The sequence below is a fragment of the Ixodes scapularis genome, unplaced genomic scaffold, assembly GCF_016920785.2.
Source record: "Ixodes scapularis isolate PalLabHiFi unplaced genomic scaffold, ASM1692078v2 PGA_scaffold8__174_contigs__length_109621045, whole genome shotgun sequence".
NCBI classification, from domain to species: Eukaryota; Metazoa; Arthropoda; class Arachnida; order Ixodida; family Ixodidae; genus Ixodes; species Ixodes scapularis.
Genome location: NW_024609883.1, coordinates 3,778,235 through 3,789,708, shown reverse-complemented (window position 1 = coordinate 3,789,708; position 11,474 = coordinate 3,778,235). Strand labels below are relative to the sequence as shown.

Sequence of the window (11,474 nt, the reverse complement as noted above, 5' to 3'; positions counted from 1 at the left end):
AACTGACACATTTCTCTACTGTGTCAGCGACCTCTTTTGATCGATTACACTCTAAAAAACATCAGTCAAAATGACGGGAAATATCCCGGCAGCTCTATTTCCAAGCATCCTACTGTCAAAGTGACTGCAGGCCATCACTTTCAAATGACGGTTTCTTATCATTTTGACGTCTTACTTGTCAACCTGAAATACAATTTTGTTGTCAAAGTGATGGCAGGCCATCACTTTCAAATGACGGTTTCTTATCATTTTGACGTCTTACTTGTCAACCTGAAATACAATTTTGTTGTCAAAGTGATGGCAGGCCATCACTTTCAAATGACGGTTTCTTATCATTTTGACGTCTTACTTGTCACCCTGAAATACAATTTAGTTGGCAAAGTGATGGCAGGCCGTCATTTTCAATTAACGGTTTGTTATCATTTTGACGTCTTACTTGTCACCCTGAAATACAATTTAGTTGGCAAAGTGATGGCAGGCCGTCATTTTCAAATGACGGTTTCTTATCATATTTACGTCTTGCTTGTCAACCTGAAATACAATTTTGTTGACAAAGTGATGGCAGGCCGTCATTTTCAAATGGCAGTTTCTTATCATTTTGACGTCTTACTTGTCAACCTGAAATACAATTTAGTTGTCAATGTGATGGCAGGCCATCATTTTCAAATGACGGTGTTTGTCATTTTCAGAGCTTATTGTCAACCTGAAATACAATTGAGTCATCAATTTGACGGCCTGACGTATTTTCACTGTACGAACCGGTGTCAGTTAGGGCATTTTCTTGCAAATCTGAAATACAATTCGATCGTCTCTTGTGTCAGTTGTTTTCCTCTATTTTGTTCCTTGATATAAGGTTTCCAGAATGATGGAATGTCCACCAGTTCGGTAGTATCTTCTCCATTATCACCGTCAAGGTTGGATTACGAAGAATCTTATAAAAGATTTACAAAAATTGGGAACTGCGCTTACATATTTATTACTCATGAATGCCATATAAAATGCACAATTGCAAAACTATGCACTGAACTTGCGGCTTGTGTTGCCATCGTAGATGTCGGCTGCCATGGACCTGAAAAAGGAAACATAATGTATACCCAGATAAGATACATGGATGATACATTTTGAATTCGTGCAACATTGCACAATACAGCAGTAGAAAAAAGGGCGACGAAAATAATCCCTGGAGAAGGGGAACAAGAGGGACAAAGGACGAACACATATCTCCAAACACAGCTAGGTGACTGGCGCACAACCGAAAAGGTCTGCCTGGTCCGGGTATCGAACCTGGGACCTCTCCATTTGTGTTCGTCCTTTGTCCCTCTTGTTCCCCTTCTCCATATTTTCGTCATACTTGTCCAGCTCGCTTGCACCTTTCCACTTCATTGCATTATAAAGAAAAAAGGGAATTATGCAGAAAATAGAACTAAACAATTAAGGTTAAAAACAAAATTACCTTCACCTCCAAATCCAAACAAACATGACAATAGGCAATTTGTTTGCAATTACTATATAATTGCCTCTGAAAGATGAAGGTAACAGACCTTTCCAACCTCTATTTATCAATTCTGTTTCACTGTGATCTTTATGCACTACATATTGAATTTTAACTTGCGCGTTGCCAGCTATTCGGGAGGCAGGGGCCTTGTTAATCTAGATTTTGCCCAGTCCCCAGCAGCCAAATGGCAGTAAATGAATAAAATTTAATCAAACTCGGTGGTCTAGTGCCTCAGGATCACTTGCAAATGTTTTTTTCTGGCTTTCCAAAGTGCCATCGTTCAAACTAAAAGCTGAAACCCAAAGAAAAGTCCCTGATGCGTAGTGGCAGTGCCTAGCGTAGCATAGCACACCCACAACCATATAAGCTGTATTCCAAAATACGCTCAGTCTTACTGCAGAGTAGATGCTCAGCACCTTGGTGTGTGAAGAGCAGCTCTAGCTGAGTTGTCACTTAAGGCGGGACTAGGGTACTTAAATATGTTTTTTTATTTATCGAGATACCTTGCTGAAAGTTGGCATGCATATGTATCACTGGATGGTGATTTCAAATCTGCAGTTGAATTTCAGATATCTCTTTTAGAACAAAAGATATGCAAAATATAAAATTCCAATAAGGTAATTTTTTACGGGTCATTATGGTAATTTCACATCAAAAAATTTATATTTTAACAATATGCAGTGGTTTCCAAGGGTTCACCATATATTCTAAAGCTAATTGAATGTTTATAAAGCCATTTTGTCTACCAGAAATAAATCATGGAATTTCAAAGCAAAAACTTGACACTAGATAATCCACGTTTCAGCTAATTACTTTTGATCTATCGATTCTAGACGAAAAAGAAAAGCTTTAGGATACACCTCAGTTGTTACTGAAAACAATGATACCAAGCTTACTGAAATCCGCCCATGCAAACATTATGAAAACTTCCGTAAGGCAACGACTCTAGAAAAAAAGACAAAGCTGAGAAAATAGCACTTGAAGTTTCTCCGATGTTGGCACTTTTATATATCAAGTCTAGAGAAAAAAGAAAAGCTTTAGGGTGCAGTTCAGTTGCTGCTGAAAACAACAAGACCAAATTTATTGCAATCGGCTTATGGAAACATAATCAAAACCTCCGTAGAAAAATGGCACCTGGCAAAAAAAAAAACAAAAAAACATGAAACCACGAAATCAGTTCAGTAGTATCCGATGTGCGCACACGGTCATAGCAGTCCTGGGCTGTAGTCCTGGGTCCTGGCAGGCTTGTGTCTCTTGGCCATCCTCTTCTTCACCTTTTCACTCTCAGAGTGAGCCTTGTTGGCCTTGCGAAGCCTCCACCTGTCCTTTTCAAGACTCCTGCGAATCAGGCAGCTACCTGTGCTGTAGCCAAGCTGTGCTGCTACAGCCTTGCTCGTCTTGGCCATTCCCTGGTTGAAGCGTGACACGGCTTCAGCGACAGCCCTCTCCACTGACAGCAGAGAGTCATGTGTGTTCTTAGAGTTCTGGCCCCAGATCACAGAGTGTAGGCACTCTATGGCGTTCTGCGTCATGGCATCACTGCAGCGCTTCAGGAGTGCCCGGTCACCCAGCCTCTCAAAGACTGGCTCCAGCGCAGTGCGAACAAAGCCTGGCAGTGGGTTCTTGTGTGGTGGTGGCTCCTCGTGGTTGGCCAGTCCCCGTTGTAGGAGCACCAGGAAATGTCCCCCTCGGGACAGTGGCTGTGGTACGGGGCTTCATCTGTCGACGTCATGTGCAATAAAGTTGCTTGCATTGCCCTTTCCATCCCTGGCACATCATGCTTGTGGCTTCCCAAGGCGTACCCATAGCAGTTTGTTATTTTTTTTATCTTGTCCTGGGTCAGCTTTCCCTTTCCTCCGAGCGACTCTCCCTGTGCCTTCTTCTTCTCCACCAGGGTACGAAGAGCTGCTCCCATCCGCTTGTGTACATGGTTCAGGCAGTCTTTTTTCTCAATGTCCAGGTATCCATAGACACTGTCTTGAGTCAGGGCATGGAAGGTGCGGCTGTCGCCGTCGGAAAGGATGGTGGTGTAGCGCAGTCCGTTCTTCGCCAGGGACCGCCTGAACAGAATGAGAGCTGCCTCGGTTTCCATACGTCCTGCGTTGCAGTCAATGTTCTTCATGCACTTGTGGTTGATCACCCAGTCCCCATAGCTGTCGTCATCTGGGTCGGGTGCACCCTGGCAGCCACGGCTGTACCTTGAGAGGACAACGTGGTCCAGCACGAGGCCAGTGTACAGCTCAAGGATGCACCCCACTGTGATGTTGGAGTTGTGTCCGCGCGTCTTCCATGTGCCGTCAAAAATTATATCTATGTTTCCGGGAGGATTGAGGAAGCTCTCGTAGACGCCCTTCACCACCTCAACACTTGCTGCTTCTGTGGCTGTTGCTGCTGCCTGGCAAGCCTACACCATGGTGTCCATGTGTCCCCTGAACGTCTTATGATGAAGCCCTCGGTGGAAGAGGTTCAAGGTTGCACAGAAGTCTGCAAGTGCAGTCGCCCCCCTTCCTATGCTCTGTATTCCCTTCATCGCCCTCAAGTTGATCTCGAAGGGCGTAATCTTGGCTTCCCCGGCGACTCGTGGAATCGACTCTCAGCGAAATCGCAGCTCGAACACGTAAGGGCCAACTTCACTGCCAGGCCATATTGCCTCTCTTCGCACTTCGAAAGTCCTACGGTAGCCGTTCCGCACTTGCCGCATGCCGTGGACGCAAAGAGTTCTTGTAGCACTGTCATGTCCACGATGACGTACTCCGTGCCGCTGTCGGTGTCGTCATTCTCCATGCAGACGTCGAGGAGCTCAAACTTCCGTGAAGTCGCCGACTGATCTGCCAACGAAGCGTTTCTGTCGTTCGCACATTGTTCGCGCTCCATGCACTCCTCCTTCGTGTAGAACACAGTGTCAATTCGATCCCTAGACGAACTTAGTCCAGCCACGTCCACGAGCGGAAAAGCGGCTTGAGGCATCGGCGAAGCTGTCGAACACGAACTCGGTCCAGTCGCGTCCACCAACGGTAAAGCGGCTTGTGGCATCGGCGAAGTCGAAGGTGTCGTTTTTCTCGATGCCGAGGTCTTCTTGTTCCAGGCACGTCTCCTCTTTGTGTTTAGTTTTTGCGTGCTGGCCTTCAAACGGGCGTCCCCAGCCATCAGAACTCGAAGCGAACTCGAAGCGCGCAGGCAGAACGAAACAAAGAACTACGTTGCAGGAGGGCAAATATATACAAAAAGGGAAAGCTAAACAAAGTGGAGGTATCAAAATATTTACATGAACGATGCGAAGAAGACAGGGAACATAAAAAAACACTAGGAAGCACAAGAAAAACACTGAAAATATTGATATAGAAAGTGGAGAAATGCGAAGGCAGCGTGCGTCTCGAACGGCGGAGTGAGCGAAAGCAGACGACGCGGGAGCTTGCGGAGCGACCGGGACGATGCGCCGAGGAAGGCAGGAGAGGAGGCGCGCGTTTCGGCCAATGAGAGAGCTGCGCCTCGGAGAAGCGCGCGCTTTGCCCAATCAGCGTCTTTCCTAGCGCTGGTGACGGCCTTTTGTGCGGCATCGATGACGTCGTGGCCTTGAGGGGTACACTGCCTTGGAGCGCGGGAAAAATAAGCGCGGGAAACCAGCTTTCGAACAAGACCAAGATGGCTCCGATCGGATGAGCCGTTGCGGAGCTCCGACGGCTTGAAGTCAGGTCTGTCAACGCTTACAAATTGTCATTAGTTTCATATTTAGAGATCAAATTGAGCATTTATATTTTGTGAGGACATACTCTGGACTATGTAGACCTCAAAATCGTAAACTTTGAAAAAAAAGAATTTTTCGCGATTTTTTGATATTTTAAGACCCGCGTCCCCCCTTAATAACCCGCCGGATTAACCTGGACTTACTCTCGAGTAACTCGCACTGACAAACGCGTGCTGGTTATGGTGATGGGGCGACAAAAGAAAAGGAAGAAAACCTGAAGCCTTGCTGTGGTAACTTTTCAGGAGATTTTAGGTTGCGTTCGTACAATTGGGAGATGTGGTCCAAATTCGGGAGGTTCCGAGACAATTCGGGAGAGTTGGCAGGCACGTTAAAACTATGCTTGACGACCCCGAAATCATTGCCACAGTATTGTTTTATAAATATCAATGAAAGGTCTTAAAATACTGGATAGATTAATTTTACTCGCAGCTATTACCTACCACAGTATGATATGCCGCAAAGCAGTGACCGTAACCAATTGAAGGTGCAACTCGCCAGTGTTAGAGAGTTTGTAGAAGGTTCAGCAATTTTGGTGCAATGCTGCTCGTTTGCCCTTTGCCTCGCCCTTTCAAAGGGTTTATCTGCCTGAAATACCTGGAAAGAAATGAGAATAATTACAATAAATCATAACTTTGGCTATCATTTATTCTAGGTTAAGATTTGTAAGTCTGCGAATATGTGAACTGCGATGACTTCTGTGAGATGCAGTATGTGTATGGGGTGAAGAGTGAGTACAAATAGGGTCCTTTGTGATATCCTGGTGGGACCCAATTCCATATTATTTGCGAGCGCAACTACTAGTCGGATCTGTGTGCTACTGCATACAGTTCAAGGGCGACAGTGACTATACAGGCTGTTCCAGTTATCTGGAAGCAAGCTTTAAGGGGAGACACCCCCTGGGAGGGTCAACTTTTGAACCCTTGGCTTAAAATTAATGAAATTTACTGGGTAGGCTGGTGGTCACGCTAGAGGGTGCATAACAAAATTTTAGGTCTGTCGGTTGAGTGGGAAGGAAATTAGGGCAGCTTCTATCAGCAACACCCCTACACTGTTTAGTTAATCTATCGTCAGAAAACTATCACAATATTAAAGATTTTTATTCGCTAGATATGTAGCAGAATGCCTTGGAGGTGCACCTATGGAAAGGCTTTTGTAAAAAGTAATTGATTTCTATCAATTTTCTCTTCTGCGAAATTGGTCAACTTTTTGGTCTTCTGTGTCTCCGACAAAATGTCAACATTTTTTTATAAAAGACATCCGTAAAGTGACAAACAAACTCCATAGGCGCATTCCTTATTAAATTTCAGTCAGGAAAAGTGAAGAACGAGCCTTGCCTGTATTTCCATTCTCAAACGATAGATTGACTAAAATGGAATTTATACAAAAAAGTGGAACGGAGAAAAATGTGTTCAAAGTGCTCCATACTCTACCTTTCCTTTAGCTTTGGTTGACAGAAAATAATTTATAAAAAAATTAACTATGCAGTGTAAACTAGTGAAAATTTCTTATACTCTCTGGATGTAGATGGATGTAAATATGTAATTTTTCAAAATCAATGTTTTTTGCAGAATCTTTTTTTTTTGGGTAGTGTCCCCCCTTAAAATAAAACCGAGTGCTCTAGACAAATGAAACCCAATGTGTTCTGTTAGCAGGCATCTTGACAAAAATACAGTATCACTTTTATTGAGCTACTTAATTAATAAACGTAATTACCTTTCTTCAATATAGAAAAACTGGGAAAAGTGTTAATTGGAAAACTGTAGAGGGAATTGAGAAACAGCCGATTAGGTTGTCCTCAACATGGCACGCCTCGGATGCTTCTTTTTTCCAGCCTTCAAAAAACATCCAGGAAACACAAAGATAGCACGTGACAATGCGCTGGCGGAAGAAAGAAGCAGACAAAGAGTATTGTGTTGTGAATACCTCTGTTCCTGAAGCCTCTCTACAAATTTCCAAGGCATAGCCTCGCTCTTCAAAACTTAAAAAGTTAGCTAGCGTTAATTAATTGTAAGCTAGGATAAAAAAAATACTGTCTCTTTGTCGAGATGCTTGCTTATAACATACAGTTGGTTTCATTTCCCGAGAGCGTTTTTTTTAAAGCTTGGTTTGAGACGAGACAACCCTGTATATCTTTTCCAGTAATGGATAATCAAATATTTAGCTGAATGAACCATACTGATCAAATAAAATAAGGCAGAGAAGCAAATGAATATTGGTTAGTACACCCGACGCAATATTGTGCGACCCACCCAATTTTGCATTCATTTATTTGAATCTCAGTTCTTTTTAATTTCATTTGATGAGTACAGATAATTCATCTGCATATTTGAATTATTAACTCTCTAAAGACCCGAAACAATGAAGAAAACTTCTCATGTCTACCAGTGGTAAGGTATTTAGGTTAAAAAAAACATTAAACTTGCCCCAGGATGGGGCAGAGTCAAAAAAAGCCCAAGGAATTACTTAGTTAAAACATTGTCTACATATGATCGTGAGTGATAACAACAAAAACTACAGGTCCCCACATTAGTGTAGTGGTAATTTCAAGCTGCAACTCGTAGGACAAAACATTAAGCTGTGAAAGCAGCACCCAATGATTATGCTCACATGTCATTGATGCGACACATAAACAAACATACATTATGATTGGTTAGTTTGCGCACCACCACGCAAGTTATCAGCTTATTCGCTAACCGTGTGTTCCTCCTGTACCATACCTTTTTAGGAAAAAAAAGGTGATCATTGACTGGTTGGTTAGATATACTTTGACGATTGAACTGTAGCATTCCCAATACCGCCTAGAACACAAGGCCTGCAGTTTCCTCCTCTAACCATTACCACCAGAGATTCCCGCAGCGCCACCTACCTTGCGTCAAGTTGCCGCGAGCATGTCCAAAACACAGTCTGTGTACTAAGACCAAGTACGAACAACGCTTGCCAACATTAAAATGGCGACGCTCTCAGTGTTGTCAGACCACAAAGCAATTTCGCATAAGGCCTATTGCGAACACAGTGATGTGATTGCTGCGCCAAACTGCGCCAAGGGGCTAACCCTGCTACATCCTGCTACATTGTGCCAAAATATGGGTAATCTGCGCCAAAGAACCAATTTTGGTCACCTTTCAAAAGTGAAACTAAACTGAATACCTTAATCATACCTGCCAACTCTCCCGAATTTTCCGGGAGCCTCCCGAATTTTGCTCACATCTCCCGATTGTACGGACGCGACCTCAGATCTCCCGAAAAATGTCCGCCGTAATTTTTTTTTTTTTATGATGCCTTATTGCTATAATTATCACGCATGTGTGATTGCGAGTTACTCGAGAGTAGGTTTAAGTTACTCCGGCGGGTTACCATGGTGACAACTCGGAGCAGTAGCGTAAAACGAGGGTAGATTTTCAATCGCCAAGGTACGAAACCTCTACTCCTGAAGTTAGAGCACATTTTGGAACACGGCTTATACGACCATGGGTGCGCTAGGCTTCAGTTGGCTTTGTCAGGTGGTCGAGTGAGGTGCGGAACGCCGAACTACTCTTCATGTTTCCCCGAGTTTAGTTGGAGCCACTGATCTGTTGGAACGATCGATGGCACTTTCAAAATCCAAGAAGAGGTACTTGCAAGTATTTCTAAGATCATACGCGACTGAGTTTCCGTGCTTTATCGCTTCGCGGAAAGCTGACAAGTATGAATTCTGTACCATGTGCGCCTGTTACTGGCCAAAAACAAAGCGAGGCTTGCAGCAGCCTTGCAGAAAGTTTCGAAAAGCAAAAAGAAAAGCACCTGCTAGTCGTAATGCACCTTTGTCTTGTGTACAATATCGCATTGCACTACAGTAGTTACGTGTTTCGTCAGTCGGAGGCTGCTTCCATTTACTATATTATATAACTAGTCATCCTAAAGCTGTGATATTTACTACTAAGCTGACCATTGTAAAAAAAATATAATATGTGCAGTTTGGTTCTTATTTATTTATAGCGGGTACAATTTAACTGAATCATTGCAAAATATGTCCTGTCATAGGCATTTCAGTTACATGTTGAAAGACTCCCAGGTGGTCTAGCTTGACCATAATTTGTTTATTGCGGCGTGCAAAGTGCCCTTCGTTTGTCCAGCGCTTAAAACAATTATTTAATTTTTCTAAGAATATCTGCTCCAAAAGCCACTTTTGCTGCTCCGAAACACTGTTCTGGCTGCTCCGAAAGGTGCTCCAAAATGGTTTAGGCCAATCACATCACTGCAATCAACACTGAGTGCTTTGGCAGCTGGTCTCGCCACCCGTTCAGCAACCTGCAGGGATCGTTTTAGTGGCAGCTCCAACGCCTTAAAACATGTCTGAATATTTGCTGTTTCGATTCTTTCTAGATGTGTCCCCTTGCATTCTGAAACAGTTAGTGTACTGCGAACGCCGATAGTGCAGCGGACGCCACCTTTTGGTAACACTGTTTCAAGACCAACACCCAACCTCATTCTGCAAAGAAGATAATTTGCTTAGCGAGTTCCTCTCCTAAACTGTGAGGGGAGCCGTGTTGTAGAAAAGTGTGGAGGATATACGAGAAGGAAAGCATGAAGTGTAAATCAGTCTTTAACTCCGGCTTCATCAGTTTGTGCAGCCATGTAACTCCGGTCGATCGCGATTGAGTCGGCTGTAGTTTAATATGCATTTAGCTTCATTTTGGCACAAGTTGCTGAGCATGCAGTTTATAAAATTATGAACCACGATACATGCTTGATGCAGATTAATAACATACCAGATGAAAGGAAGCCACTTGAGTGTAGTCCTTGCCGAAGAAGGCGCACAACAGTTCCAGGGCGAAGTAGTGTCTCAGCACAGGCTGTCCTTCCTCGTCGACAGCAGATGTCACCCTCTGAAGCAAAGCACACGTCGCATTCTTCGACAATTTTAGCCTGTGGTCTACGACCTTTGACCCTTTCTGTGTCAATTCCTGTACGAGGATCTGCCGAAAAGAAAATCCCGCAAGGGTGTCGAGGTGATTGAAAAAATGTGTCTCCTCAAGCGGACTCGGCCATAGTTCTCGCAAGTTCTGCACAATCAACTTCCGTTCGTTGCTATCCTTTCGTTGCAGAGGATACGTCCCTGCCATGAGATTCGGAAGGTCAGTCTTAGAAGATGGGCTGCTCTCCAACAGCAGGCTCCTTTCCTGAACCAGACTCTCCCGCGTTTCTGGATCGCAGTCAGGCTGCCATGCAACACAGCCATACGAGTCCATTGGACCCTTGAACCTTTTTGTTTGAAGGCTATCTCCCTCCTTCAACAAATCATTGGTTGTTCGCTTGGCATTCGGGTTAGGCCGCCTCTTGTTCTCCAGGTAGCTGGCCAACTGCCGGGAAAATGATGCGGCGCCATCACCAATAACAACCCCAGCTGATGTCAGGTCTGCGAACGACTGAGGGTACTTTAAGGGGGTTACCAGCTGTGCAACATGTTTTACAGCTGCCATCCCCGGCGATTGGTCATGCTTTGCCGTTGACGTCCCCAGCATCTTCACTAGCTTGCGCCTACTCTGTTAGCTGGGCCTTCTTTTCTCTTCACAGTCTTTAAGAAAATCACGTGGCAACTCAGCCAAAGTGATTTTGAAGTCCTGCACCCATCTGTTTGATGTGCTTGTTGTTGCTGGAGTGACCCGTGTTTCAATCAATGCTTATTCCCCTGCCTGCAGAGCACTTGCAACAACGCCGCTAGGGGGCTCGTCAATTGCGTTGGCCTTCAGTCCTTTTAAAGGGTAACTGCAAAGAAAAAAAAAAGTTTTTTTTTTAAATAGCCTAACTGGGACAAGCATGTCAAAAAACAATTTTTCCGCGAGAAAAAACATTTTTTACAGCAATATTTATTGCGTGAGACTCATTTTAGTTTGCGGCTATTTCGTCCGTTTTAAATCGCGCGCCACGAAGTTGTGATTATGTGACGTCAATCCCAAAAGGTTTTCATTGGCTAAGAGTTTGATTGACAGCTTAGATCTTGGTTGTTAAACCTTTGTTATATGTTGCAATTTCCTTTTGAGCGGCATATTTTTACGTTTAAAGAATAACCCATGTGATGAGAGTTATTATTCTTTACAAAAGGTTTACAAGACGGCCACTTCCGTTTGGATTCATACAAACAAAAGCTTCGCCATTCTTTCATGGCCGCCGAACTCACTGCGTCGCCTGTCTCGCCTACCTCGACTAATCGTTTCGCCGAAGTGATCAGTGTTTCGTCGTTTCGTGCTGACCCAG

General features: G+C 44.1%; 1 pseudogene; it reads right to left on the bottom strand.

Annotated features, from left to right (window-relative positions):
* Window positions 1–1,014: 1,014 nt before the first annotated feature.
* On the bottom strand, window positions 1,015–10,741 carry LOC115326746 (annotated as a pseudogene).
* Between the last annotated feature and the right edge of the window lie 733 nt (window positions 10,742–11,474).